Source organism: Pristiophorus japonicus, chromosome 21 (genome assembly GCF_044704955.1).
Source record: "Pristiophorus japonicus isolate sPriJap1 chromosome 21, sPriJap1.hap1, whole genome shotgun sequence".
NCBI lineage: Eukaryota > Metazoa > Chordata > Chondrichthyes > Pristiophoridae > Pristiophorus > Pristiophorus japonicus.
The window spans coordinates 16750977-16763043 of NC_091997.1; the positions used below are offsets into that span (position 1 = coordinate 16750977).

General features: G+C 45.4%; 1 protein-coding gene across 7 annotated transcripts in view; it reads right to left on the reverse strand.

The window, feature by feature from the left end:
- Nucleotides 1-12067, reverse strand: part of LOC139233843 (pyruvate dehydrogenase (acetyl-transferring) kinase isozyme 2, mitochondrial-like) — a 54531-nt gene that overhangs the window by 11624 nt on the left and 30840 nt on the right. For 2 of the 7 annotated variants that reach the window (XM_070864430.1, XM_070864432.1), the window contains exon 13: nucleotides 4311-5050. The exons of 2 other annotated variants lie outside the window; for them this stretch is intronic. The gene's annotated coding sequence lies outside the window, so the exon portion shown is untranslated. Of the gene's footprint in view, nucleotides 1-4309; nucleotides 5051-12067 lie in introns of those variants that run through there. 3 more of the 7 variants (XM_070864431.1, XM_070864428.1, XR_011588224.1) reach the window with 3 other exon arrangements.

A 12067-nucleotide genomic window follows, 5' to 3' on the forward strand; every position in this document is an offset into this window, starting at 1 on the left:
TTTTTGTAAGCTCTGGTAAATATGATGTCCCTATATAGAAACATGGAAACATAGAAAATAGGTGCAGGAGTAGGCCATTCGGCCCTTCGAACCTGCACCGCCATTCAATAAGATCATGGCTGATCATTCCCTCAGTACCCCTTTCCTGCTTTCTCTCCATATCCTTTGATCCCCTTAGCCATAAGTGCCATATCTAACTCCCTCTTGAATATATCCAATGAACTGCCATCAACAACTCTCTGCATCAGGAAATTCCACAGATTAACAACTCTCTGAGTGAAGAAGTTTCTCCTCATATCAGTCCTAAATGGCCTACCCCTTATCCTAAGACTATGTCCCCTGGTTCTGGACTTCCCCAACATCGGGAACATTCTTCCCACATCTAACCTGTCCAGTCCCGTCAGAATCTTATACGTTTCTATGAGATCCCCTCTCATCCTTCTAAACTCCAGTGAATAAAGGCCCAGTTGATTCAGTCTCTCCTCATATGACAGTCCAGCCATCCCTGGAACCAGTCTGGTGAACCTTCGCTGCACTCCCTCAATAGCAAGAACGTCCTTCCTCAGATTAGGAGACCAAAACTGAACACAATATTCCAGGTGAGGCCTCACTAAGACCTTGTACAACTGCAGTAAGACCTCCCTGCTCCTATACTCAAATCCCCTAGCTATGAAGGCCAATATACCATTTGCCTTCTTCACCGCCTGCTGTGCCTGTATGCCAACTTTCAATGGACTGATGTACCATGACACCCAGGTCTCGTTGCTCCTCCCCTTTTCCTAATCTGCCGCCATTCAGATAATATTCTGCCTTCGTGTTTTTGCCCCCAAAATGGATAACCTCACATTTATGACTAAGAGGAAGTGTCATTATATTGGTGGTTATGAATCCATAAATATTGAATGTACATTGTGTTGGTGTATGCATAGTGCAATTGAATTTGCTTTAAAAATCAACTGAACTACATGCGAGTTACAAAACAATGTGGCCATTTGACAACAATTAAATTGTCGCTGTTCACAAGCTGGAAATGTATTCTTTGTCACAATACTGCACCTTTAGTACTGCAGAGAGCTACTTTCCATGTTTAGATGGAAGATAAGTGGCCTTACTGGCTGCAGAAATGTCATTTGCTTCACATTTACAGTTAACCCTAAATAAACACAAAACACATGCAAGTTTAATCCGAACTCAAAGAGCCAATTTTCCAAAGCACTGACAGCAGAACAGAGCTATGCTGGTGATGGGCATGATTGGAAAATGGGCACCGTGCTTCACATAACCAATTTATGGTGCGCCCAGTTTTCCTAGGCACTATTTTGAAGGGAGCAAAGAATCAGCGCTACTGACAAGAGAAACTTGCATTTCCATATGTAAATTATGCTTCATGATGATAAATGGAACATGACAGGCAAATGGTCTGTTTTGGAGCATTTCTGAGAACAAGGTTGCTGCTATTGCATGTTGAATTTTATTAAATGTTGAATTTTATTTTTTGTGGCAGTGTCCATTCCCTACTTGAGCATTGAATATCCTGCATATTTTTAATTCTGGCTATATTATTGTATTTTTTTTTAAACCACTGCTTGGCTGTAGGACAAGTTGTAGCTAACAAAGTTAAAACAGAAATCCCTTCAGGCATTCCCACTGCGTGTGAAACATGGATGAGAAGAAGCAATTCATGAGTACACTGCTCTTTGGCTCCAACAACACTTCAGAAAGTATATTTTCTCCCGTCAACAGGCAAGATCTCAGAATACACAACTCCTAGTTGGGTATGTCAGATGAGGCCTGTTTTCAAGACCATCCTTTCATTGCAAGGACTGTGATCAGAAATCAAGCGCAGACAGCGGAAAGAGCGTGCGGCAAACCAGTCCCACCCACCCCTTCCCTCAACGACTATATGTCCCACCTGTGACAGAGTCTGTGGCGTTCGTATTGGACTGTTCAGCCACCAAAGAACTCACCTCAGGAGTGGAAGCAGGTCTTCATTGATTCCGAGTGACTGCCTATGATGATGATGTGATCAAACTATGCCACCTTGACATTAAGGGGGAGAAATTTGGTAGTGCCGCGTTTGGGGTGTTAACTTTTAAAACTTTGAAAAGTTAGTGCCAGGCGCAAATTAAGGAAGCTGGGCAGTAAATGAAGCACTATCTCATTTGACCTCAGTGGGGCACTGCAGGGGTGCTTACAGCAGAGCGCTACCCAATTTCAGGTGACTTGTATTCAGCAATCATCCTTCAATCCTGCACACTTGCTCATTTCAGCTCTTAAAGGGGAGTTTATACCAAGCTACAGCTGCTCATTTTCACCAGTGCTGCGCTTGAGGGAGAACTGAGAGCATGTGGAAGAAGTTTCTGGGATGGCTGCTGCAAATACAGCTGGAAGGGAGAGGGCACGGCGTTGTAATAATGTGGCATTGGAGGCATTGGTGGGGGCAGTTGAGAGAAGGAGGGATGCACTCTTCCCGGCAACTGGAAGGAGGCCTTTGCCACAGGTCTTCAGGGCCATGTGGAGGGAAGTGGCAGAGGAAGTGTCGGCCAGCATTGTAGCGGATCGAACACTCACACAGTGCCGGAAGAAGTTCAATAACCTCAGTCGCGTGGTCAAGGTGAGTACATGCTTCCACATCTCTTACATACCAGCCTCTGAACCTCTGTCTGTGCACACTGAGCAAACCACCACTCCCTCACCACTCACCCAACAAACAAATGCAGCTACTCAAACTCACATCCCCATCTCACGCCTCGCCTCCATTCATTGCTATTCAATGATGGCATGCATATCTCCCACACACATAGCAGGACTCTTACTCACACAAGTTCCTTTATTTTGCAGGCCAAGATGGCACATAATCAGAGGGGGCAACAGAGGACTGGTGGGGGTGAACCTCAGCTGCAGAAGTTGTCTGACCTGGAGGAGTGAGTGCAGGTGGTGGGCGCCGTGGCCTTTGGTGACGTCGATCCCGCTGGGGGCAACAAAGGTAATTTTATCCCCTCTCTTTTTCCCATCCTTACACCAGAAGGCTTTATCACTTTCCAGCTCCTGATACTGTCTGTCCGCCTTGCTCCATGTACCTGAACCCCCCCCCCCCACCCCGCCACGATAGTGATGATGGAGAAGATGAGGAGGACCAAAGCACTGCGCCATTGCAACTCTCACCCACAGGCACCAGCTCAGAGACTATGCAGTCGTTAGAGGTTAGCTTAATAGAGAGGTCTGCACTGGGTAATTCACTGGGGCCTAGCGGGGCGCAGCCATGCCAAGGGGAAAGGGTAGATCTGGAGACAGCTCCCCACTAGGAGAGTTCATGTGCGAGTTCTGCTGCACAGGACTCAGATGAGGGTCTTGATGGGGAGGCGTTCACAAGACGGATGGTGGCCATGCAATCCGACAAGATAGGTGCAATGGCAAAGGTCAAAGGTGCCCGAGAGCCTCTCAGCAATGGCAAGGAGCATGGAGGAGTCCACCTCCAACATTGCACAGAGCTCTGCGCACACCGTGGAGCCCATCATTGCCAATCTGCAGACGATGTTGGACCCCCAGAGAGACCGTGCGGATCCAGACCTCATGACATGTGTCATGGGTGATGTGGCAGCTTCCATTGAAGCACAGGCAGAAGCAACGCAACTTCTTAGTGCTGTAACGCAGACCATCGTTAGTGGCATGGAAGCTCAGGCTGTTCTCATGCAGTCTCAGCTGGACACCACACGAGCTCTGACTGCGGTAAGGGCTGAAGCTGTTATTGTCAGCGCCGGGCGGGAACACAGGGGGCAAGAGCGAATTTAACTTCCGGGGCGGTAACAGGGCGCTGCGCACGGCGATGACATCATCATCGCCATGTGCAGCCGAGTGGGGCGCTACATGTTAGCGACGCTGCAAAACCCCTGTTCAATTTAGCGGGAGGCGCTGTTCTCGCCTCACCCGGGTGAAATCTCATTTGCTTCCCATTAGCAAACCCTGCGGGGCCAATGGGAGGCACAAAGTAGCCCAATTTCGCCCCCTAATTTTTTATGCAACAGGCCACCAGAGGGGATGTTGCAAAAACCTTTTCCTTCTGCATTAACTCCCATCTGAAGGCAGGCCGAGTAGGATACCAAGCCCTTGCTCATTCAGTTAATATATGGTGAGGGTCCACAATCTGGCTAGTTTTATTGTTCCTTCCTTTACCTCTTCCTCAAATTCACTAAATATATCTCTGGATGCTACTATCTGTGCTGGAGCAGACAGGAAGAGGCCTTCAAGTGGATTATCTGGACATGTGTTCACTCTGGTAAAGCGATGGGGGAAAGGAAATAAAACAGAAGGCATTTTTTAAGTCAGGATTTACATTCTGCTGGTAATTCAGTGATATATACATATAATTCAGTTTGTACGGTAAGTGTGGTGTTGTGGGTTCTCCTATTCAGACTCAATCAAGCAGAGTATAGAACAAGAGAATTTCAATAAAATATCAATAAAAACATTCTACTGTACATGCAGCTTCATGTCTGCAAGCTGCTAATCCACATTGTGTAAAGAAGGCAGCCCTCTGCTCCATGGGGCCCCAGAACCCACATAAAGTATTAATATAGTGAGCGTAAAGAACAAAAAAAGGGAATATATCTTCGAATAAAAAGTACTGTAACCAGCAGAGGTATTTTGATGATAAGTGGTTTGCTGTTTTCAGTCAGATTTCACAACCGAATGAGGTATTAATGGCTGGGGTACTGCTGACTGATTATTTTTCAGTTTAGTTACTTTGGAAATGCTGCTGTAAACACAGTTCTTAATGATGTGTCGCATTTTCTGGCACATGGGTTCTGTATATTTTTCAGAATTTCTGTGTAATAGGCTGAACAATATTTGGTACAAGATAAATTACTTCCTGTGTTGATTGCTAAGAGATTTTCATTTGCCGTTCAGATCTTGTTCAAACTCCTTCCACCTGATAATCATTTGATAAACATCTTGGCAAGTTGGCAGTGACCAAGAACTTTTAGTCAAAAAAACAACAATTATTGCCAAGAACACATTGCTGAGGCTGCTATTTGTTGCCATCTTGTTTCTAATGAAAGAAAAACAAAGGAGTTGAGCAATGATATATTATCACTATTTTACACTCCTTACATGAACTTTTCCCTATTTTTTCACTGCTTTATCTCCTTATCACTCCTGTTGGGCTATGACTCCATGGGAAGGAATTCACTCCAGTACCTCAATTGAAGTAGTTGTTCTTCATACAGGTGTTTGGGCATTGAATGTAGCATGTGATTAACATTAGAGCAAAGGCAGAAAATAAATTGCACAAGTTGCAGTTTATGCAAATCTGCTGAGGCAACCTGCCCATCTGATTGTCTTCACTCCTCTCCTGGGGAGGACTTATTCTGAGGCTTGGTTCCAAGGACAGCTGCTGCCTGGCTAAACCTCACCCAAATGTCCATTCTTCATGTGTGAGCACAGACATGAGCTCGACAGTTATCCAGCTGTGGGGAGGGGGGAGGGTCACAGGTGAACCCAATTCTTTCCTCACCTGATGCCCATTAATGTGCACTCGCCAGCAGGAGAGGCCACTGGATTGTAGGATCTCTGGTTGATTCCTCCCGGCCCCCTCATCCCCAACCTAAAAGACCTGGGGGGTGGGGTGGAATTGCATAGCGCCTTGCCCCGCGACCTAAATTCAGGTTACTGCCCCCCAGAGAGCAAATGGAGCACAAAATAACACGCTCCACTTGCTCTGTGGGGCATGAGCGGGAGGGAAGGACTCCCAGAGGGATGCAGCGCTACGCGGTGTTGTGTAGAAGGGGCCCTCCCCTTCATGAAAGGGGAGGGCCAAGCTGCCAACTCTGCGGGTCCCTAGCTGGACCACCGGGGAGTGGGGTGCCGTGGCATCAACCCGGAGTGCTGGGCTGCAAGATTGTGGCACGGACACTGCGATCCAACATGCAGCAGGCCGCGACCAGTAAGTCGGCCGATTTATTTTTTAAAGCATTCTCTCCCCTTTAAATTTTGCCTCGCGAGCGGCCTACAGCCCCGGTACGCACCCCCTGAATCTGTCGCTGTAATCCGGGGGTGAAAGCGGGTCGCTGCCCACGGTGATGATGTCATCATCGTCACCGCAGCCGCTAAACTCTCGCCGAATTGCAGCGGTGGAATTAAGACAATGTGAAAGAAATTGTGAAGCCTCTAAAAGCCATTCACTTAGTTGTGGAGACACTTGGAATTTGATTATCCATTAAAAAATTTACATTTTTAAAAATAAAAATTGACCATTCATTTCTATGCCATTCTGTTACAACAGTGGTTACTTTCTTTCTAATTGTCCATCTCCCAACTCCGGACTGTTGCCTCTTCACTATTAAAGAGTCTAGTGAGTGTAATAATGTTTATTAGCATTCCTAAACTGTCCAATAATTGCCAATATAAAAGCACTTACATTTCTAAATAAATTACTTTTTTGAACCTACAGTGTACATTACCATTAACTTAAGACAACAAGGCTCTGTGACTTGTGGACTTCATATTTGGAACTTGCAACACAAAAGACAGCATTCTGGGAATAATCTAGAACTTGCCTGCAGGCCTAGGACCGCTAGAGTCCTAAACTCCAGAGACACAACAACAACAACTTGTATTTATATAGCACCTTTAGCATAGTGAAATGTCCATGGGTGCTTCACAGGAGTATTATGAGATAAAGAATTTGACACTGAGCTGTATAAGTAGAAATTACAGCAGATGACCAAAAGCTTGGTCAAAGAGGTAAGATTTAAGGAGCGTCTTGAAGGAGGAAAGAGAGGTATAGAGGCAGAGAGGTTTAGGCAGGGAATTCCAGAGCTTGGGGCCTAGCCAACAGAAGGCACGGCCACCATTGGTATTATAATCAGGGATGCTCAAAAGGGCAGAATTAGAGGAGCGCAGACATCTCATGGGGTTGTGGGGCTGGAGGAGATTGCAGAGATAGGGAGGGGCGAGGCCATGGAGGGATTTGAAAATAAGTTAAGTACATCATTTTCTTGTGCTTCGGGGTATACATCAGCGGCAAGCCTCCGACCACAATTTCCAGGCTATTGTTAATAACCTAACAGCAGCATAAAACAGGTTATTATATACTAAAGTCTCTCTAGAATTGAGACAGTTCTGTGTAATTATAAATATTCTGTGCTCCGAGCAGAATTGACTGTACTTTAAAAAAAACAATGAACTTTATTTCACTGAATAACCACTTCAAAATGGGATAGGATCATGAGTAAATATTTTATCTAACACACCCACCTGCCTTTCTTTGTGTTTATTGGTTCAACAAAGGGGACAATCCAGGTCAATGGTAGGTCCACGAAGATTGTAAAATCATTGTCAAATAATGATTAACGTATTGTTGCATGAGTAAATAATCGCTATGTGAAAGGAAAATGAGTGTTTGAATTAGCCAATAGCGATAGCTCAAACCTTATTGCATGGGTTTCATGGGGCCTTTCTTCCATAGATACCTGAGCATTAACTATGTTATCTGTGGCATTTATTTTGCACCTGAACCAATGTACTGGTTGAGAAGAAAGAGAAAAACTAGCTTGAAACAAATTTGGTAAAACTGAGACAACTTGGTCCTTTGGGAAAACTATATCACCTGGTGTGGTACTGAGCCATACAGGCCTGGTCTGGGCTTAATTGGCTTATTTTGGTAGGAGTAGTGGAACGGGACCCCAAGCTAGAGGGGGGAAAAATCAGATAGGATTTTCCGCTCCTGATTAGTATCCAGTAACTTCTCCTAGAAAGTGGATGTTCTGTGGATGTGTGGATGTTGAGCTGAGGATGAGATCAAGCTCACCTACGATGTCGCCACAGTAAAATAACTTGACTACACTCACTGTCTAGACTCACACGTGAGGAATAAACGGTGAGATGGCTTGAAGCTGCTGATACTCGCAGAACTGCAGCCAAGCGTAAGTCAGCACATCTTGAAGAAACAGGGAGAAAACTGAGGAAAGGAAATAAAACAAGTTCTATTTTTGTAACAAAAGCAAATTACTGCAGATAAAACCTGAAATAGTAACAGAAAATGCTGCAAATACTCTGCGGATCAAAGCATCTGTGGAGAGAGAAACAGAGTTAATGTTTCAGGTCGATGATCTGTCCTAAGAACAGATCATCGACCTGAAACGTTAAATCATTTTCTCTTTCTACAGATGCTGCCTGACCTTCTGAATGTTTCCAGCATTTTCTGTCTCTATTTTTGCAAGATTATCCCTCTGTTAAGCTGTTGAGATAAAACACAAATACTTTGTTATGTAAGAAGTGGCTTTGAGGTTAGGGCTTTGGACAAAACAAGGCATTTAAAAAAAAGTGTACAAGCATAAAACAGGAAACAAGTTAAGTCATGTCTGCACACTGCATTTTTTTTTAATGGCAGCAATTATAAATCTGCCTTAGTCTAATTTCGCAAAACAAGCAGGTGGCAACCCTGGAAGCAAAGGCGGGTCCGTGGCAGGTGACGTTGGTGGCAGGTCCCGGCCTCGCTGCTGGCTCCAGCCCGCTGTCCAAAATGACTTTCCCATGATTGGGCTTGTTAAGTCCACCCAGCGCGTTTGCCGGCCAATTGAAAGAAGCGGACCTGATGACGTCATTTGATGACACATCATCAGCTGGTTTCCTTAAAGGGACCATGTGCAAATTGATTTTGATAGTTGTGCCGTCAGTGTTCTACAGCATTGAGGTGCTACAAATACTGACAAGCACTGTACAAAGGTGCAGGTCTGCACCCAGACTCTCCCATGACTCCCTCCATATCCTTATGGAGGGAGTAACAGCACACAGGGAGCTCTTCTTCCCTTCCTATGGGCAGAAGAGACCTCCCCAGGAGACCAACACAGCCTGGTTGCACATTGCACAGGAGGGCATAAGCAGGGATGTGGTCAGGCAGACCAGGCTGCAATGGCTCAAACCTTTCAATGATCTCAGTAGATCACAAAATGCTACAGCAAAGCCACACTCAACCTCATCCTGCTGTGCCACTCATCACGTCCCCATCTCACTAGCCATCCCTCACACTCACCCTCATCCAAGTCCAATCATACCAACTAACAACACACAAGGATAGCCACTTGGGTGATTTATCCAACGTTCATGTAAAGTTTCTGTTAATATGGTGACAAACATTGAAATCTTTATTTTGGACACTTTGCTGTCTAGGACTTGCTTTCTCTGTGTGCCTTTGGAAGTGGCGTAGTGATTTGCAGTGAATGGTGAGACGGAATAGAACCCCCGCAATGCTGATGAGTATGAAAGGAATGGGTTGGACATTGTAGGGATGCTTTATGGTGTTGGTGTGGGTAGTGCCAACCTGGCGCATCATGTGGCAGCCAGGGAGTACAGCATCAAGTGAAGCAAACCTGACCATGGTGAGGCCATCCCTGGCATCCCGGGCAGCAATGTGGTCGGGTGCTGATGCCCTGTGTCCCATTCAGCATCAGGTGATTGCGGAGAAGTTTGGTGTTGTTGTTGGTGCTGCTATTGTGCCTGGTGCTGCTGGTGATGGGGCTGATCGTGGTGGGATTCTGAGGACCAAGATGAGAGAGTTTCAAGGGCACTGATGCTAAAGTAATAGATGGCAGATGAACTTGAGAATGCAATAGCAATCTTTCAACAGTGACAAAGGTTGTTCCAATGAGGTGGCACTGGATAGATTGTTTATTCTAAACATTTGAAACCTGCGTAAAGCTCAATCTGTCTTCCAAATGCAGTAAGCAGCAACTTCTGAGCTTGGAAAGTTAACAGCTGTTAGATGGGAGCTTTAATCACACATTTCCAGCTGTTAAGAAAAGAGATAATTCCATGGCCATTCATCCCCTGCCCTGAGCAGCGTGGACTCTGTGGGCGACCTCGTAAACTCTGAAGGTGAACTTAAAATAGTTCTTAATGGTCTGTTAACAAGGTCATAATAACCTCAATTACCTCCCCCGCTGCTGTGCGTTGGGCCTGCTCAGCGCTGACAGACCCGACATTTGGGAAAGGTGCGTGACAGCAGGGTTCCGACCCACTGTGAAAAAAAAATATTTTTTTCGCCCGACCCGCCACCGCTGATCCCTCGGAAAATTCCCCCCAAAAGTGTCTGTTTCAAAATCAGGCCAGGGAGCTCCCAATGATGCCCTCCACTGTTAATTATCCCACCAACAGGCACTGTTCAGACTCAGACAGCCATGATTGACAATTTGACTGGGGTACCTGGGGCTCGATCCATAACTAGCTAGCTGCTTGCCAGAGGTGGGGTAATGAAAAAAGATGGTAAAATTGTAAATCAGTAAACAAAACACACATTGATTTCACAATTGTAATCCAATCTGTGTTCAGATGAGCTCAAAACTATATGAGCTATGAACTCCAAATCTTCAGCACCATTATAAATCTTGATTAGTTTGCTGCCTTGACATCCCTCCAGGTATCAAGCTAACGGGTAATAGTTCCATTATTTTTTTAATTTAAAAATACATGGAATTATTCAATGATCTGAATCAAGTAACATTAAATGAAGAGTGGACTATTATTTCTTCATTTCATTTATCTTTTGTTTTGGTATCTTTCTCAATTTTGTTTCTCCTACTGCTTTTATTTTCTTAGGTTTCTTTATTCTGACTTTGAACTAATCTTTATGTCTTTTATTCATCCATTGCTCTATCAGCAAAGCACTACTTAATTGAGAAAAAAACAACACAACTGGCTTCTCTTCATTGTAAATGCAGCACTTATAGTACCATTGAAAGACACACCTTCCTGATCACTGCAGAAATCTTGTTTTATAGATACTTTATTGAAACCTTCAATTTTGGAATTCAATTTGAAAATGTTAGTTTGAACTTTCGATACACGCAACAACTTGTAAAACATATTTGACATTTTTTAACTGTTTCTCGCTCCACAGATGCTGCCTAATCTACTGAGGTACTGCCAGCGTGTTTGGTTTTTATTTCAGATTTCCAGCATCTGCAGTATTTTGCTTTGAGAGTATTTCAAACATTTAACACTGCTTGAGTGGAGGGAGCCGAAATTGCCCCTTCCCTTAAGGCCTGTTACCGCTGGAAATCGGCGGTCACGCTGCGGAGTTTGGCCAGCGATTTTTCGTGCAACGTGTGGTATTTTTAAAATTCCGCTCCTGCGGTATCCCAGCGGTGACCCGCTCCCCCCCCCGCCGCTCCGTTGCTGCCGATCCGTCCGAAGTGTGAAATTCTGCTGAAAACATCTTGCCGCCACAGTGTGGTGCCAAAAGCGGCTTTTTTTCTGCTGGTGCAGTGAGGCTGTAGTGCTTGTAAAATGGCGGTGCGGCTCCCATCAAAGGAGAGGTGCTATTGCCGCTGCCGCCATGTTTTTTTTTGTCGACCGACTGCTATGCCGGGCCGACAATTATGTCCCCGGGTTCGGCTGGGCCGCCAACGGGCAGCCTGGCACCTCCCCTTGGGTGCCAGGCCGCTGGCCCAGCCGAAATCCTCCCTGGTGGCTCAGTGGACCGAAGTTAAACAATCGTGCAGACTCTCCCCTGTAAGTGAAGGGGCGAGCCATGGTGACACGGCACCGTGATGACATCATCAGCAGCACTACTCTGATGACTGACAGCGGTGGCTACTACACCCGCCCCCAACTTCCGCTCCTCTCGACTGCGAACTTCCGCTTACCGCCGCATATCTGTCCCCATAATGACCGACCTCCGGTCCACCGGAAAAAAAAAGCCAAAGAGTAGAATTTCGCTCAAGAGGTCACCGCATCCATTGCGCCGGTAAAAACACGAGAAACAGGGTAGGTGCACCCCGTTTCCAAAGGTGGGCAATGTCAGCCCCAAGGTGTTTTTAGGCCAATTAGGAGTAAAACTACAAAGCATTTTTATCACATAAAGGAAAATGGGAATCTTCAACTCTCTCACAAAAGGCTGTGGATGCTGAATAAATTGAAATTTACAATTGATAAGATTTTTGTTAGGTAAGGGTATCAAGGAATATAGAGAAAGGTGGGTAAAATGAATCCATGATCTATTAGAATAGTGAAAGAGGCTTGAGGGGCTAAATGACCTTCACCTGTTCCTATGTTCTTAACTTTAAGT